The sequence below is a fragment of the Cherax quadricarinatus genome, chromosome 73, assembly GCF_038502225.1.
Source record: "Cherax quadricarinatus isolate ZL_2023a chromosome 73, ASM3850222v1, whole genome shotgun sequence".
NCBI classification, from domain to species: domain Eukaryota; kingdom Metazoa; phylum Arthropoda; class Malacostraca; order Decapoda; family Parastacidae; genus Cherax; species Cherax quadricarinatus.
Genome location: NC_091364.1, coordinates 3,728,341 through 3,748,340, shown reverse-complemented (window position 1 = coordinate 3,748,340; position 20,000 = coordinate 3,728,341). Strand labels below are relative to the sequence as shown.

At 42.7% G+C, this 20,000-nt stretch overlaps 1 long non-coding RNA gene across 3 annotated transcripts in view; it reads right to left on the bottom strand.

The window, feature by feature from the left end:
* LOC128701134 (uncharacterized) overlaps positions 1 to 20,000 on the bottom strand; it is a 71,067-nt gene that overhangs the window by 31,032 nt on the left and 20,035 nt on the right. For all 3 annotated transcript variants that reach the window (XR_011394038.1, XR_011394039.1, XR_011394037.1), the window contains exon 2: positions 2,395 to 2,538. This is a non-coding gene — a long non-coding RNA (uncharacterized lncRNA). The remainder of the gene's footprint in view (positions 1 to 2,394; positions 2,539 to 20,000) is intronic.

The following is a 20,000-nucleotide window of genomic DNA, read 5'->3' as shown; positions in this document are numbered from 1 at the left end:
GGTCAAACTTCATATTGTCGCTGAGCCTCCCTTCTGATCTGTGCATATTCGTTTCTGGCTCTTCGGCTAATCTCTTTGTGTTCCTGAGTTCTTTGTCTTCTGTACCTTTTCCATTCTCTAGTACACCTAGTTTTTGCCTCCCTACACCTTTGGGTGAACCAAGGAGTCGTTCTGGTCTTCCCATTATTTCTGTTTCCCTTGGGAACAAACCTCTCCTCTGCCTCCTTGCATTTTGTCACATAGTCCATCATATCTTGTACTGGTTCTCCTGTCAGTTCTCTCTTTCCTACTGAATGTCGTGCAGGAAGTTCCTCATGCCTGAGTAGAGTCCCCTTTTGTAGTTTGGTTTTTCTCATCCTATTGCTGCTGCTCTCTCCACTTGTAGTTCAACTATGTAGTCAAAGCACTGAACCACATGATCACTAGCTCCTAGGGGCCCTTCATACATGATATCCTCGATGTCTGAACTACTCAAGGTGAATACAAAGTCCAGTCTTACTGGATCATCCTCACCTTTCTCTCTGGTAGTGTCTCTAACATGTTGATGCATGAGGTTTTCCAGTACCATATCCTTCATCTTGGCTCTCCATGTTTCAGGACCCCCATGGGGCTCTAGGTTTTCCCAGTCAATCTCCTTGTGATTAAAATCACCCATAACCAGTAACTTTGCTCCCCCCCCCCCATGTGAGCCCTTCTGGCCACCTCGGCTAGTGTGTCGACCTTTGCTCTGTTGCTCTTGTTGTATTCTTATTTTGGCCTCCTGCAGTTCTTTGGTGGGTTGTACATTATTGCAATTATCACCTTATGTCCCTCAGACTGGATTGTTCCTACTAAGTAGTCCCTTTCGCCCGTGCCATCCATTCCTTCCATTTTCTCAAAATCCCACTGGTTTTTAATGAGCAGTGCAACTCCTCCTCCCCCTCTCCTCCCAATGTCTTTCCTGAGGATTTGATATCCGGGTGGAAAGATTACAACTGTTATCCTGGTGAGTTTTGTTTCTGTGATTGCTATTATGTCTGGGGATGTCTCCTTGATTCTTTCATGTCACTCCTCACACTTATTTGTTACTCCATCTGCATTTGTATACCACACCTTCAACTTCTTTTTTAAGACTGTGGTATGGGGTGTACATTGGGGTTGGGGAAGTGGGAGACCTGATAAGGAAGGATGGGTGGCTGCTGTGGGGGTGGAGTTTGTAATGAGGTGTGTGGGGGCATTTGATATGGCATGGGTGCTTTGGGTTAGAATGTTTGGTTGCACTGGGGTTGTCCTGGTTGGGGGGGCTTCTGTAGGTAGTTGTGAGGGAGGCTGTATTGGATCTTCCTCCCGAGTCTGGGTTCTCCTGTCCATCTCCATCTCTTTTTCCTCCTTTTGCCTTTGCACCATCTCTCTCAGTTTCTGCCTTTCTTCTTGTGTTCTGTTGCGGTCGAGATACACCTTCCGGTATGCTGGCATGTCCCTTAGGATCCTGCAGGATCCTGTTCCGATTCGATTCTACTTTGAAAGTCACTTTCACTGGCCGGGTTCTTCTTGCAAACCCCCCTATTATCCGAAAGTTTTCCAGCTGGGTCATGTCATCTTCTCTTATTGCCTTTATGATTGCTTTTGATGTGTGTGTGTGTGTGTGTGTGTGTGTGTGTGTGTGTAGGTGTAGATGTGTGTGTAAGTGTGCGTGCATGTACGTGGACACAGCCACATGTTAGTGTGTGTACGTGGTAATCGAGGTTCTTGTTTTCATTATCAGTGTCCCCAGCGTCACCAAGTTGACGTGTCGCTGGAGGAAAAAATAAAAGAGGCGAGGCATCACTAATACCCAGGAGAATGTACCTATTATTGTACCTATTATAGCACTCTCGTCTGTCTCTCTTTCACATACCTACTATGGCACTCTAGTCAGTCTCATATACCTATTATGGCACTCTAGTCTGTCTGTCTGTCTCTCGCACACCAAGATGGCGAGAGTCAGCCCCCCCCCCCCAAAAAAAAGACCTTTATTAACTACAAAGTAGTGAGTGTAACAATACCGAGAATATGGATAATGGTTGGAATAAATTAAAACGTTTTTATTGGACACGTTTCGGTCCTCGTCAGTGGGGGGGTTTCCTTCAAGGAGGTGCCATGAGTATACATATATACACCTTGAGGTGTATATACCCTCATAACATACACACGTTGAAGAGTATATCCCTCATTGTATATACACTTAGTATATCCCCTCATTGTATATACACTTAGTATATCCTCTCATTGTATATACACTGAGGTGTATATCACTCGATGTATATACATTTTGATGTGTATATCAGTGTATATACACTTAGGTTCAGAGGTGACAAGCAGCCTTAATGACCATCGTGTAGCAGATAGGCTTCAAACCCCATTAACCCAACTTACCTGCAGTTGAAGACTTCTTGAACTCAAGATCTGAAGCTACTACTTCCCCTTCCTCGGATCACATCCGATAATCTGTCATTCCCCAGCTTCTTCGCGACACCTGTGTAGCAAATTCCTCAGCAGACCTTCGACACGTAGAAGTTCCTGTATAAATGTAAATTATTTTCAGTCTCCATTGTCTTACAGGTCGAGTATATCTGGTGTGATCCTGGTGTGTTGTGTGATCCTGGTGTGCTGTGTGATCCTGGTGTGCTGTGTGATCCTGGTGTGCTGTGTGATCCTGGTGTGCTGTGTGATCCTGGTGTGCTGTGTGATCCTGGTGTGTTGTGTGATCCTGGTGTGTTGTGTGATCCTGGTGTGTTGTGTGATCCTGGTGTGCTGTGTGATCCTGGTGTGCTGTGTGATCCTGGAGTGTTGTGTGATCCTGGTGTGTGTGATCCTGGTGTGCTGTGTGATCCTGGAGTGTTGTGTGATCCTGGAGTGTTGTGTGATCCTGGAGTGCTGTGTGATCCTGGTGTGCTGTGTGATCCTGGTGTGCTGTGTGATCCTGGTGTGTCGTGTGATCCTGGTGTGTCGTGTGATCCTGGTGTGTCGTGTGATCCTGGTGTGTCGTGTGATCCTGGTGTGTCGTGTGATCCTGGTGTGTTGTGTGATCCTGGTGTGTGGTGTGATCCTGGTGTGTGGTGTGATCCTGGTGTGTTGTGTGATCCTGGTGTGCTGTGTGATCCTGGTGTGTTGTGTGATCCTGGTGTGTTGTGTGATCCTGGTGTGTTGTGTGATCCTGGTGTGTTGTGTGATCTTGGTGTGTTGTGTGATCCTGGTGTGTTGTGTGATCCTGGTGTGTTGTGTGATCCTGGTGTGCTGTGTGATCCTGGTGTGCTGTGTGATCCTGGTGTGTTGTGTTATCCTGGTGTGCTGTGTGATCCTGGTGTGCTGTGTGATCCTGGTGTGCTGTGTGATCCTGGTGTGTTGTGTGAACCTGGTGTGTTGTGTTATCCTGGTGTGCTGTGTTATCCTGGTGTGTTATCCTGGTGTGATGTGTTATCATGATGTGTTGTGTTGGTGTGCTGTGTTATCCTGGTGTGCTGTGTTATCCTGGTGTGCTGTGTGATCCTGGTGTGCTGTGTGATCCTGGTGTGCTGTGCTATCCTGGTGTGTGTTATCCTGGTGTGTTGTGTGATTCTGGTGTGTCGTGTGATCCTGGTGTGTTGTGTAATCCTGGTGTGTTGTGATTCTGGTGTGTTGTGTGATTCTGATGTGCTGTGTTATCCTGGTGTGCAGTGTGATCCTGGTGTGCTGTGTAATCCTGGTGTGCTGTGTGATCCTGTTGTGTTGTGTGATCCTGTTGTGTTGTGTGATCCTGTTGTGTTGTGTGATCCTGGAGTGTTGTGTGATCCTGGTGTGCTGTGTGATCCTGGTGTGCTGTGTGATCCTGGTGTGCTGTGTGATCCTGGTGTGCTGTGTTATCCTGGTGTGCTGTGTGATCCTGGTGTGTTGTGTGATCCTGGAGTGTTGTGTGATCCTGGAGTGTTGTGTGATCCTGGTGTGCTGTGTGATCCTGGTGTGCTGTGTTATCCTGGTGTGCTGTGTGATCCTGGTGTGCTGTGTGATCCTGGTGTGCTGTGTGATCCTGGTGTGCTGTGTGATCCTGGTGTGCTGTGTGATCCTGGTGTGCTGTGTGATCCTGGTGTGCTGTGTTATCCTGGTGTGCTGTGTTATCCTGGTGTGCTGTGTGATCCTGGTGTGCTGTGTGATCCTGGTGTGCTGTGTGATCCTGGTGTGCTGTGTGATCCTGGTGTGCTGTGTGATCCTGGTGTGCTGTGCTATCCTGGTGTGCTGTGTGATCCTGGTGTGCTGTGTGATCCTGGTGTGCTGTGTTATCCTGGTGTGCTGTGTGATCCTGTTGTGTTGTGTGATCCTGGAGTGTTGTGTGATCCTGGTGTGCTGTGTGATCCTGGTGTGCTGTGTGATCCTGGTGTGCTGTGTTATCCTGGTGTGCTGTGTGATCCTGGTGTGCTGTGTGATCCTGGTGTGCTGTGCTATCCTGGTGTGCTGTGCTATCCTGGTGTGTTGTGTTATCCTGGTGTGTTGTGATTCTGGTGTGTTGTGTGATTCTGATGTGCTGTGTTATCCTGGTGTGCAGTGTGATCCTGGTGTGCTGTGTGATCCTGGTGTGCTGTGTGATCCTGTTGTGTTGTGTGATCCTGGAGTGTTGTGTGATCCTGGTGTGCTGTGTGATCCTGGTGTGTTGTGTGATCCTGGTGTGCTGTGTGATCCTGGAGTGTTGTGTGATCCTGGTGTGCTGTGTGATCCTGGTGTGCTGTGTGATCCTGGAGTGTTGTGTGATCCTGGTGTGCTGTGTGATCCTGGTGTGCTGTGTGATCCTGGTGTGCTGTGTGATCCAGATGTGTTGTGTGATCCAGATGTGTTGTGCTATCCTGGTGTGCTGTGTTATCCTGGTGTGTTGTGTTATCCTGGTGTGTTGTGTGATCCTGGTGTGTTGTGTGATTCTGATGTGCTGTGTTATCCTGGTTTGCTGTGTTATCCTGATGTGTTGTGTGATCCTGGTGTGCTGTGTGATCCTGGTGTGCTGTGTGATCCTGGTGTGTTGTGTTATCCTAGTATGCTGTGTGATCCTGGTGTGCTCTGTGATCCTGTTGTGCTGTGTTATGCTGGTATGTTGTGTTATCCTGGTGTGTTGTGTTATCCAGGTGTGTTGTGCTATCCCGGTGTGCTGTGTTATCCTGGTGTGTTGTGTGATCCAAGTGTGTTGTGCTATCCTGGTGTGCTGTGTTATCCTGGTGTGCTGTGTTATCCTGGTGTGCTGTGTTATCCTGGTGTATTGTGTGATCCTGGTGTGTTGTGTGATCCTGGTGTGCTGTGTGATCCTGGTGTGCTGTGTTATCCTGGTGTGCTGTGTTATCCTGGTGTGTTGTGTGATCCAGGTGTGTTGTGATATCCTGGTGTGCTGTGTTATCCTGGTGTGCTGTGTTATCCTGGTGTGTTGTGCTATCCTGGTGTGCTGTGTTATCCTGGTGTGTTGTGCTATCCTGGTGTGCTGTGTTATCCTGGTGTACTCGCCTAATTGTGGTTGCAGGGGTCGAGACTCAGCTCCTGGCCTCGCCTCTTCACTGATCGCTACTAGGTCCTCTCTCTCCCTGCTCCATGAGCTTTATCATACCTCGTCTTAAAGTTATGTATGGTTCCTGCCTCCACTACATCACTTGCTAGACTATTCCACTTCCTGACTACTCTATGACTGAAGAAATACTTCCTAACATCCCTTTGACTCATCTGAGTCTTCAACTTACAATTGTGACCTCTTGTTTCTGTGTCCCATCTCTGGAACATCCTGTCTCTGTCCACCTTGTCTATTCCACGCAGTATTTTGTATGTCGTGTTGTGTTTACCTGAGGTTTTGTGCGATATCCTGGTACTACCAATCAGAATAAATCACAATACCTTGGCTGCAACAATTCACAACTAATTTACAACAATTAGCGGATAATACCGGCGACATTTTGTTCTTTTCTCGACCGAAGCGTAGTGTTGAACTTAAATTATGAGTTAGTCGTGACATATTTATTAGAGTAAGTTATCTTATATACGTTAAGTTATCTTATATACGTTAAGTTTCTTTACAAGACTACGTAACCCTATTCATCAGCATTTTACTTAAGTTTCCCTTTTAGCAAATAAATAATAACAGTAAGACTACGCTTGTTCAGGTACAGGTATACATATATACAGCTACACAAATTATCATACATAGTAATGTGTGTAAATTACGTAGGATAACCTAAAAAACAGTGAGATAGACTTATTTCCACTGGGGTCTTTGTGTTTCTCTCTCGTATTTTCCCTGTCTTCCCTCCCCAAAAGGGAAAAATTATTCCACACTTCACTCCTTACAGAAGGGAAATTGTCCTCATTTTCCTTCCCCTGTCTTCATGTAGCCCGACTCCGTAGTTATTTGTCCTGCTCCAGAGAAACTAACAATTAAAAAAGATTAAAGAAGGGAGTAATGCCGCGAGTGAGTTCTTGCAGGGGCCACTAAATCTTCATCGTGGAGCCGTCGAAGGGAGGTGGGGGAAGGCTGGGAAACATTTCTGACTGTGAAATATTCTTTTAGTCTCTCAGGAAATCAACCTTCTGGTAGTGGCGGTGTTGCCCTCGTGCGCTGCAGGCATTTTTCCGGTAAATAATCACACGTTGGTGGCTCTGGCACTCTCCCAGACAAGTGCCACTATTGTTTCTCTATGATGGGGCGCCGAGTCAATGGCTATTTTTTTCGGGGAGGTAATTCCTATGGGGGTTCGTGGAGATTATTTGGCTTTTGCGGCTTGTTCCTCGAAGCTATATTAAAGCTAAATTCGCTGGCCCTGGGTGCCAAGGCTACAATAGCTGGAGTGTCTGCAGTAGTTTTTAAGGAGGTCGAGGGATGTATGTAAATTGAAGAGTATGAAAATGACTCGCTTCTTTCTTAATGTTTACCGATGAGCTACTCGTTAAGCTCGTAAAATTATGGTTCAGAGTTTTAATTCCGCAGCGGAGACGAGGTAGTAGTCGGTAGTCTACTGTTACTGGTGAGACGCCAGTAATACTGCTGTATATATACCGAGGTGTGTCTATATTGAGCAGAATGCATACACACTGAGGTCGGTCGGTCTCTCTGTCTCTCTCTCTCTCTCTCTAAGAAAATTGTAAGTTAATGGGGTTGAAAACTTATTTGCTACACGAGGATCATTTAGGCCGCACGAAACTTGTTCATTACCAGTCAAAAATACTTGAATACCTAAAACAGTGATTAAAATATACTTAGTTTATATACACTAAGAAACATACACATCACACATTATATATATATATATATATATATATATATATATATATATATATATATATATATATATATATATATATATATATATTTATATTATATAATATATATATATATATATATATATATAATATAAACATATACACATATACACACATACATTTATATTATATAATTATATATATATACACTGTATGTATATGTATATATATATATATATATATATATATATATATATATATATATATATATATATATATTATATATTATATAATTATATATATATATATATATATATATATATATATATATATATATATATATATATATTTATATTATATAATATATATATATATATATATATATATATATATATATATATATATATATATATATATATATATATATATATATAATTACATTGAAAACTTATTAAACATTATTTTATCCAGAAACCATGGCGAAGGGCTTTTGATCGAAGGACTTGAAGGTTCTCTCCTCTTAGATTGAACCTAATTACATTTTCCCCCCAGGTACTACAATGACCCCTGCGGGTTTTTTGTGTCCAGTTTCTCTTATAAATTGATGTATTTCCATGAAATACATAGAATACAAAATTAAAATTTTTCCAAAACTTATTAACACTGTTGCTTTAAAATTAAATTAATATAATTTAATATAATCCTAAATGGCTTATTATAACCAAGCCTGAGCGTAATTAACATCATTTAACATCAATTAATTTCGCGATGTTCACACTGATTTTCGCTGCGTTATATTGCCACAAAAAAATTTACATTGATGAAAAATTGATAAGAAAAATAATTTTTAAAAGGGTGGAGGGGTAAGCCAGCGGAAGGCCTCGGTCAGATGACCAAAATCTCCAGTGGCAGGTGTTTAAATGACTAAATACCAGCGTCAGGAAACACTTGTCCTGTTTCCTGACAAACCTAACATAACACTCGATTAATATAAATTAACGAGGGGGAGAGGTAAACTCGTAGGGGTGATGCAGAGCCTGGGGCACGGAGGAAGGGAAGGAATGGCAGGCCATCAAATTCGATCGTTCTTTATTAGAAGTTGATGCAGTTGATTGCCTAAATTCTGAATCTAAATTGCCAGAGGTCGTCCAGAAAGCGAATTTTAATTTTGTACTGCGAATATTTTTAAATTTTATAATAAATTTTAATAATGTTTAGCCTGAGGAATTTATCTAGAGTTTGTAGTGAGAGAAATACTGCATATATACCTTGTGACCAGCGCTACCTGGATTATTATTATTATTGTTATTATCATCAAGGGGGAAGCGCTAAACCCGTAGGATTATACAGCGCCGGGGGGGGGGATGTGGAAGGCATTCAGGCTTAATTCGGGGAACTGGAGCACAGATCCAATTCCCTAAATCAAGAGCCCCTCACCAACTTCAAGGAACCTTCCTTGAGGGGAGCTCTATACCTGGAGCTCATTACCTTTGTAACTTAATAATGATTGTGGCCAGATCTAGTTCATTACCTTTGTAACTTGCTCAGCTCTCAAAACTTTGGAGTTCAGTCCCTGGACCCATTATGTACCTCTGTAATCTTTTGACTACCGCCCACAGGATGGGTATGGAATGCATAATAAATATATTAAACTAACTAAAAGTGGTATATATCTCTCAGCATGCAGAAATACCACAGTGAAAATAAGAAATAAAATCTGAGCGCTCTTGTGTTTACAAACATAATCAGTGAAATAGGAAGAGGCAAGAGAAGCGTATTTTATACATTAAACACTGAGAAGGTGACAATTTATCCAGCGAGGTAACACCTTACAAAGTAATTTCTTTAATGTCTTAGTAAATAGGTGACACGTAGCCTTAACTCACGTGTAGTAGGTAAGATGGTATAAAATACCGACAGGTTGTTAGGTAAGACACATATGCAACAGTTAGATATCTTTATTTCGAAACGTTTCGCCTACACAGTCGAGTACAGAAAAGTTGATAGAAGCAGAAGAGACTTGAAGACCCAATTAACCATAGACTTAGCCACACTGACAGACTTTATGAGTACATGACGGGACGTACTAAATGTAAGTTCCAGAATCAAGGAACGCCAGCCAGTAAAGGAACAATGGACAGGACCTCGACCGTGTCTGCTGATAAAGCAGCTGAGAGCTTCGCCATCATTATTCCCAGAAAACATCACACTGGTGTGACACAAAGACGTTCTAGGGATCGCTACCAAGCTTTCTGAACTGGCGACCCATTGGTCGCCAGTTCCTAACCTGAGTTTAACAAGCGCAATTTAATTTATCCTAATCCAACTAAATATACTTTGTACAAGTTTACAATAATGTAATAATAAACAAACACAATGAAATATATTTTTCTTTAGGTTCAGAATGATTTTTGAGAAATTATTACATATACAAATATTCGCTTGCCTTATTCGGCAAGAAGAGCGTTGCTATTTAAGCCAAAATTGCAAGTTTTACCTATTCTGCACGACAAACACACACACACATTATATATATATATATATATATATATATATATATATATATATATATATATATATATATATATATATATATATATATATATATATATAATCTCGAGTGTGAGGGGTGGACACTGACAGACGTAATAATATCAGACAAGTTGTGCATTTCTTCATCTCCCCAGTAATCAAATGTGACTTGTTTATGTAAATGAGAGAATTAGATCAATCGTGTTTGGTGTGCGTGTGCGTGTGCGTGTACGTCATTGTTTGGTGATGGGTGAGGCGATTTGTCTGACGTGTTAGTGTGTGCTTGTGTACTCACCTAGTTGTAGTTGCAGGGGTCTAGTCACAGCTCCTAGCCCTGCCTCTTCACTGGCTGCTACTGGGTGTGTGTGCTTTTTTCTAAAAAGACTAACATTATTAACAGTTACAGCAACAACGACAAAATAATAATAAATTATATCCCTCACCTTAACTAATTTTGAAATCCACACATCATGAATTTTTATACTCGACTAATTTCAACTGTTAAGAAGCAAATCGTCCAGTTGTAAAATTTCACACCGAAGCAGAACTGCCCAAGTTTATTAATGCAAATCCTATAATCAGAAGGTAAACGCATTTGCACATTAAAATATTTCCATATGTATCATTGCTTGAGGCAATCACACTCCAGTGTTATATATATATATATATATATATATATATATATATATATATATATATATATATATATATATATATATATATATATATATATATATATATATATGTCGTGCCGAATATGGAAAACTGGTCAATTAGCAAGAACTCATTTAAAATTAAGTCTTTTCTAAAATTTTCTCATATACGTTTAAAGATATATTTTTTCATTAATGTTAATGTAAAAAAAATTAATTTTGCTCCAAAAGAATCTTAGAAAACTTACCTAACCTTATTATAACAAGAACAATTTATTTTAGCCTAACCCAACTAAATATATTTTAGATTTGTTTACAATAATTTAATACTAAACAAACACAGTGAAATATATTTTTTTCGTTAGGTTCAGAATTATTTTGGCGAAATTATTGCATAAACAAATTTTTGCTTGTCCTATATGGCAAGATGAGCGTTGCTATTTAAGCCAAGATCGCAAGTTCTGCCTATTTGGCATGACATACATACATACATACATACATGTACATATATATACATACATATATACATACATATATATACATATATATATATATATATATATATATATATATATATAGTCTCTTAGTATACATACGATGTGAAAGTCTAAAGTCTTCTTGACTGGCGGTGAAGAGATAACAGGCAGCCTTAATAACCCTCTTGTAGTCGATAGGTTTTAAACCCCCATTAACCAACCTGAGAAAATGCTAGCAATTCTGGAACAGCAAATTCCTGAAAATCGTGATGGCCATCGTCCAGCCACAGTGTGCCAATTACCATACAAATATAATAGTGTGAAAAAAACCCTCCCACCCCGACACCAATTTTGAGGAGCGTGGCGTCAGGGAGGGGAAGTGAACGAGGTGCTTTAACCCAGGTGGAGGGGACGGTGTATTATAATTTGTTGCGCATAATTCCGTAATCAAATCTACATGAATCTTACTCTTGTGGTGGTGTTGCCATCCCCGGTTCATTATTATTACTACTACGGCCAGTACTGGAAGGCTGCTACCCTCTGGAAACCTTCAAGTTATGGCTTCCTGCAATCGTATTGCTGAGGAAGCACCTCCTGTTTCCATTCTTATTGAAAATGGGTTAGGCAAATATTTCTGTTAGTGGGTTTGGGGGTTGAGAAGAACGTGCCTAGTAGGGCCAGTAGGCCTGCTGCAGCGTTCTACATTTCCTATGTAATATTCATTTCACAAACTCTATGACTGAGTGCAGCTAGGCAAAGATGGAGTCATTCTTTGTAAATACTGAACCCAGCTGCCGCGACTCAGCCTGGCACGATACCCATTCATAAAACAAGATGAACAATTCCATGACCGCACTGTGTCAACACCGGAATTCCCATCGAGATCTCAATATGTGAAACAAATGAAATTATTCCACAGCGACAGATTGCTTTTGTCGGTCGACTCAGAAAATTACTCTACTCAGCAGTGGAATTAAAAGTATCAGAGCTGAGATTTCCCCCTTCTATACGGGGATTTACTCAGCAGAGGATTATTAACTAGACAAATTAATTTTTTTAAAGATTTTGTCATAACCATGCTCTAAATCCGTAAGGGAATTATTTTAAAAAGCTATTATCCATCTTGTGAATATAATAGGTACCTATTATATTCGCTAGTTGCTACTAGGTCCATACACTCCGGTTTCAAGAGCCTTATCGTACCTCTTCGTAAGGCTATGTATAAATCCCGCCTCTACCACTTTACTCTCTAGATCATTTCACTTCTTGACAACTCTAAGGCTGAAGAAATACTTCGTAGCTTCCCTATGACTCATTTCCATCTCTGAAACATTCTGTTCCTATTTAACCTCTCAATTCCTATCAGTATTTTGTACGTCATTGTCATATCACCCCCTAGTCCTCCTGTCCTCCAGTGTCGTCAGGTTGAAATCCTTTAACCTCTCCTTGTCAGTGGCATGGCGTCTTCCAACGTCTTCCGTAGGAATACACGTGGTTATAGGCCTGGTCTAGGATCGGGCCACTGGAGGGGAAGGGGTTTGACATTTACCCCCTGAAGCATTCTTGAGGTTCTATATGAATCAAGCGTGGTAAGGGAGTTTCCTGTTTGAGTCGTACAGGAGTCCTGGGTGAAAGCTCGTGACCGGATGGGGTGAAACGTCGTCCTAAGACTCCGAAGTGACGGTTTTTGACGAATGGTTCCAGCCGCGGTATTGTGACTTTACTCTCTTGGTATTTTCGTTTAGATTTTATAATAAGTAAATAAATATTAGCATAGCTAATGCTGTTATATGCAGAAGTTGATAAATTAGACACATATGCATATACGACTGCTGTACTTCTCCTACCTACAGTATATAAACCACTGCTTCTCACATATGCTGCATTTTTTTTCAAGATTTTTGGACTGATTATTTCATCCATATATGCAGGAGTACTGGCGAGGTTCGTTTAATATATAGACGCTTATAATGTTGGGAAGGAGAGATAGAGAAAATAAGAGGATGTAAGGGAGGAGAAGAGGTGAGGGGGTGTGGGATAGAAAGGTGAGAGAAAGTGGGGGATGATAGGGAGAGTAGGCCGGGGGAGGGTGGGGAAATGACAGGGAGAGGGAAGGTGATGGTGAGGGATTTTGGGGAAATGAGCAGTACGGGAGTTGGGGAGAGGGGGAAGTCGTTGGGAAAGGGGAAGGTGTTGGGTGACAGAGGGAAGTGATGGGGAGGAGAGGGGGGAGAAGAGGCATACGAATGTGAAAAAATCTGCATATCTTAATAACTGACTTGGCCAAGGGAGCTTAAGGCAGGGGGGGGGAGGAGGAGGAGGAGGAGGAGGAGGAGGAGGAGGAGGAGGAGGAGGGAGAAGGATGAGGAGGAGGAAATGGAAGTGGAGAATATAGAGATAGAGAAATAAGAAAGCGTGAATACCGAAGGGATGATAAAAAGGGTGACGAAAAGGAGTAATGAAGATAGGTGAAGATAATAAAGATAAGTGTCCAAAGGACGGTGGAAGGAAATTCGCATATTAATTATAACTAAAAGCGAAGAGGTGCAAAGGAAACTAATCAGAAGAGCCGATAATAAGAAGGAAAATTGAAACAGTTTAAAAATGAGATCAGATGTGAAAATAAAAACGACGCAGATACGTAACGGAAGACGTGGATAATCCACATGGTAATAATATTGGTAGAATTACCGACAATATGTAAAGTAAAAGGACACAAGTGCAACTAATGTGACATTTTTATTGTGGCAACGTTTCGCTCTCCAGGAACTTTGTCAAGCCGTTACGGCTTAACAAAGCCGAAACGGCTGGAAGCTAGGAAACACTTGAAGTTAACGAGTGGACTGAGGTGGGCGAGGAAGTTGTGTAAACAAACCCACAGTACCTGGAATTCATAGTTATGAATCCAACTAACTTTACCGATCGACTGGAAGGCCAAGAGGCGAGGCCAAGAGCTGGATCTCCTGATGAGCAACACACGTACACCACCTGGGTATCTTATTGCCGAGACGTTTCGCCAACCAGTGACTTTCTCATGCCAAATGATACTGCAGACAATGGGAGAAATGGGGAGGTAATTTTGGCGTGTTCAATCCCCAGTCTTCGTCAGAAGGTATTCACTTCCAGAAGGGATTCAGTCTCATATCCTTGATAAGATTTATCAAGGATAAGGGATTAAACACCCGAAAATTACCACTCAATTTCTCTCATTGCCTCCAGTAAGTTTATTGGATCGAAAAAGTCATCGGTTGCCCAATCGTCTCATCAATGAAGATACCGAAGTGTTGTGATGTCGGTTTTCTAAAGTATTTATAAGCTGAATTATTATGAGGGAACGCTAAACCAATGGGGATTATACAGCGCCTGTGGGGGGGGGGGAGTGGAAGGCATTCAGGCTCAATTCAGGGAACTGGAGCGCAGATCCAATTCCCAAGATCAAGAGCCCCTCACCAGCGTCGAGGAACCTCTCTCGAGGGACTTACAAGTTAAAGAGTCACTCTTGCAACATTTGGGAATCTTCATTGGGGGAACGTTTCGCTACACAGTGGCTTCTTTCTGTTGGACGGAAGCCACTGGTGGGCGAAACGTTTTCTCAAAGAAACCCGAATGCTGCACAAGTGACCCATTCTTCATACCCAAATGTTGCACACGAGTCTTTTGCATCAACGTGTGTGTACTGTATCCGGCGAGTGTGTACTCTGGCCGAGTACATGCACTCACGTTCACTTGCTACATTCCAGAAAATAGCGGCCCTTCTTGAGGATAAATTCCCACTTTCCACCTAAGTGGTTAAGTGGTCGTTAGCTGGAATGGTCCCATTAGTAACAGAAGTTTCTTAGTTACTGGTTACTGTGTATGACCTCGAGTGGGAATTTCACAGATGTTAAATATAATATATATATATATATATATATATATATATATATATATATATATATATATATATATATATATATATATATATATATATATATATATATATAATTAGAATGGATTACAGACAGACTTCAGACACATGGGTGATCCCTACACTGCTAGCCCTAGTCACGACCACGCCCTCACACGCCCACGCCCATCCCCACCCCCCGCAAGCCATGGCCCATCTACACGCCCATCCCACCCACACTCAGTTCCCGCAACACACGCCTCCTACGCCAATACACACCCACCCTCCCACATGCCCCCAGGTAGTATGCTTGGCCCCACACGTGTAATTTGCAAGATGGAAGTTTCCAGAGAGAAAGTGATAAGAGATAAGCAGGGTAGATACTGCTCACTCGGGAACCATGAAGATAAGACGAATTTAAAAACCTTGAGAGATACACGACTGTTGGTGTCGCTGTGTGTGCTGGAGGCGACACTTACCAACCACAGACTTCAAGGGGACGAGCGGGGTCGGGCTCGTTCGTTCTTCCCCAGAACTGGATACAGTTTCAGTGTGCTGCAACACTATTTTACGAGACTAATGCAGTGTTACTATCGTATGGAAGGCTATGCCATTACATATGATAGTTATGTAGTGGGAACGAGAACTGGTTACGTTTCCTGTTTTATGTTCGATCACCCAGGATAGGTTATATATATCCCGCAGTACCACAGATACAACAATTCTTAACTCACAATACCAAAGCTACAATTCACTAAGCACATCACCAGAGGAAGCATCAATTTCTTTCCCTCCGTTTCGACTGTTTATTCAGCCGTCATCAAAATTTAAAATTATATTTTAATACTGAAATATTACCGAGAAATAATAACACTAAATACCAGCTAACATACCAACTCTCTCTCTCTCTCTCTCTCTCTCTCTCTCTCAAAGTAAACAGACTTAGACATAACCAACAGAAATATATAACTACACGAGAAATTAACTCACATTATTTATATACAGATACAAATGACATTTCTCAGACCGACTTTGCGAAATGAAGTTAGGTGAGGTCTGTCAGGAAACATAACAAGTGTTTCCTGACGCGGGTCTTAGTTATATGATGACCCGCCGCTGGAGCTTCTAGTCATCTGTCCGAGGCCTTCCACTGGCTTACAACTCTACCGCTATAAAAATAATTTACGTGTGAAATAAAGACTTTTCAAAGTATTTAATATATTTCTCCCCCCCCCCGGTGGAAAAATTAGGACGTGCTTCCTTAAGACACCTGCTGTCCCTGTTCACCTAGCAGTAAAATAGGTACCCGGGTGTTAGCCGACTAGTGTGGGTCGCATCCTGGGAACAAAGTTGAATTTGCCCGAAATGCTCTGTAGAGCCAGGGGCTTTCTATATAGTAGTATGTGACTGATGTTAGCTATGGTCTGTATAAGTTGTATATGTTTTTGTAAAATTATTATTATTATTATTATTATTATTAAGACCTGTCCTTATGCTTGGTATAAACCTTAGTAATTGATACCGACGGACTGGCTTAAAATGACACACGAAATATTAGAAAAACCTTCGGTTCTGAGACTTTAATTACATCTAACAAGGCGATCAAGGTCCTCGAACTTTTTATATATATATATTTTGATGTTGGCCTCTTCCATCTTAGGAGAAAAAGGTCAGCATCAACACGCTACCTTTCCCCTGAGAAAACTCTTTCCTCAGCCTACCTGTTGTAGGTCTTAGAACATTGCATAGCTCCTGATGAAGCACGGAAAGTGTGAAAGATCTCGAGCTGAAGTCTTCCATCCTCCCTTGTGGTTTGTTTTGCTTTAAGATCGCCTGTGTTCGACTGTGTTTGTGTGTATATCACACAATCCACACATTTGTTGTCCACTAACTCTTACCATCACAAAACACACACAACCACCGCTAATGGACCACTTACACCTACCACCCCTGATCCATCACCACTAATCAACCACCTACAACCACTGATCCACTACCACTAATCAACCACCTACAACCACTGATCCACTACCACTAATCAACCACTGATCCACCACCTACAACCACTGATCCACTACCACTGATCCACCACTTACAACCACTGATCCACTACCACTAATCCACCACCTACAACCACTGATCCACTACAACTAATCAACCACCTACAACCACTAATCAACCACCTACAACTACTAATCAACCACCTACAACTACTAATCAACCACCTACAACCACTAATCCACCACCTACAACCACTAATCAACTACTGATCCACCACCTACAACCACTAATCAACCACCTACAACCACTGATCCACCTACAACCACTAATCCACCACCTACAACCACTGATCCACCACCTACAACCACTAATCCACCACCTACAACCACTGATCCACTACCACTAATCAACCACCTACAACCACTGATCCACTACCGCTAATCAACCACCTACAACCACTGATCCACTACAACTAATCAACCACTGATCCACCACCTACAACCACTGATCCACCACCTACAACCACTGATCCACCACCTACAACCACTGATCCACTACCACTAATCAACCACCTACAACCACTGATCCACTACCACTAATCAACCACTGATCCACCACCTACAACCACTGATCCACTACCACTGATCCACCACCTACAACCACTGATCCACTACCACTAATCCACCACCTACAACCACTGATCCACTACAACTAATCAACCACCTACAACCACTAATCAACCACCTACAACTACTAATCAACCACCTACAACCACTAATCCACCACCTACCACTGATCCACCACCTACAACCACTAATCAACTACTGATCCACCACCTACAACCACTAATCAACCACCTACAACCACTGATCCACCTACAACCACTAATCCACCACCTACAACCACTGATCCACCACCTACAACCACTAATCCACCACCTACAACCACTGATCCACCACCTACAACCACTAATCCACCTACAACCACTAATCCACCACCTACAACCACTGATCCACCACCTACAACCACTAATCCACCACCTACAACCACTGATCCACCACCTACAACCACTAATCCACCACCTACAACCACTAATCCACCACCTACAACCACTGATCCACCACCTACAACCACTAATCCACCACCTACAACCACTAATCCACCACCTACAACCACTGATCCACCACCTACAACCACTGATCCACCACCTACAACCACTGATCCACCACCTACAACCACTAATCCACCACCTACAACCACTGATCCACCACCTACAACCACTGATCCACCACCTACAACCACTAATCCACCACCTACAACCACTGATCCACCACCTACAACCACTGATCCACCACCTACAACCACTGATCCACCACCTACAACCACTAATCCACCACCTACAACCACTAATCCACCACCTACAACCACTAATCCACCACCTACAACCACTAATCAACCACTGATCCACCACCTACAACCACTAATCCACCACCTACAACCACTAATCCACCACCTACAACCACTGATCCACCACCTACAACCACTGATCCACCACCTACAACCACTAATCCACCACCTACAACCACTGATCCACCACCTACAACCACTGATCCACCACCTACAACCACCCACTATTACCAAGTATGGATGTATCGCTCCGGCATTTTAAAGTGTATGACATTTATCTGTAATATTTATGTAGATTGGCAGACGAGTGGTCGCCGGCCGCTTGGATCACGTTAATTGCAATTTATTGCCAATCAGATGTTTCATCAGGGCACTGACGGCCCAACCATCAGGTCCATAACAAGAGCCATTACCGCCCTTGTGGATAGCAGCCATAAAGGTGAATACTGAGCTTCCAGCACCTCGCTGCGGATGATGCACCCATGCCATTGGACCCGAAAATGGCCTCGCCATTGGCCTCTTGGCTGTATTTACAGAACAATGCTTCATTCTGATTGGCTCATAAAGCGGGAGGTCCCATAGCGGGCCTATGGACGTGAGGAGCATGGCAGGCTAGAGCGGCAAGTTCTGCCTCGTCAGGAGCATTCAATTTTCGGCCCTATAATCCTCATCGCTTCCTGGTTTGTACAAGAAATGTGCGGAGGGTAGGGAGGTTAGGTGAGGGAGAATGTGGAGTGTAGGGAGATTACTTGAGGGAGAATATGGAGCGTAGGGAGGTTACTTGGGTAGTAGTAAGGGAGGATATCACACTGATGATAGTCCGCTGGTAGGATCTCGGACGCTGGTGAGGGGGATCTTGTTCCAAGGAACTGGGCCTGACTTCACCTTCCTTGGCTTGAATCTCATTACATCTCATGCCACTATGACACCTACAGGTTATCGCTCCTCCCGTGAGGGTAATACTAATACTGGTTAGGCTTATTTCAGTTAGCATAGGTCTAGCTGGTACTGATAGGCATACGAGGGGAAAAATGAGGGTTGTACTAGTATAGTTGTAGGGATGGTGGTTCTACTGGTTGCTGGTTGTACTGGTTACTGAGATAGTTGTTGTTGGTTGTATTGGTAGTTGGTTGAACTGGTAGTTAATTGTACTCGTTGGGATGGTGATTGTACTGGTTGTTTGGAGGTGTTAGTAGTATAAGTTGATCTTAATGTAGTTGGTTGTAGTGGGTGGTAGTTGTGGCAGTGGTTGTTAAGCAGGTGGTAGTAGTGGTGATTTTAGATGGTAGTATGGGGGGGGGGGTTGTTGGGGGTAGACTGACGAGATGGTGGTGGATGGCGGAGAGGGTGGTGATGGTAGTAGTGAATAGGGATGGGGGGTTGTGGTAGTGGATAGAGTTGTGGTAGTGGGTGATGGGGTAGACAGGTGTGCGGGAGGGTTGTGGATAGAAACAAGGGTGGGGATAGGGGGGTTGTGGATAGAAACAAGGGTGGGGATAGTGGGGTGGATGGTAGAATCTGACATTTAATTTGACCCTCTGTAAAAATACTCGACCATTACAACACCCAACAAAAAACAATCTACCTGACAGCCAATCCAAACAATACCAATAAAATACGATTCACACACGTACAGTACAGGATGAACTCTGGAATACATTCTTCCCTAGAGTTCAAAAACTGCAAATCAAGTCTACCCCCTGAATACACTCTTCCCCAGAGATCAAAATTTCGAGCACTGACACGCCAGCACTGTGTCCCCCAGAGTCAAGTCAAGAGAAAATCATTGGGAGGTGATGGTGAGCAGAGGTGCTGATTGGATCGCCTGCC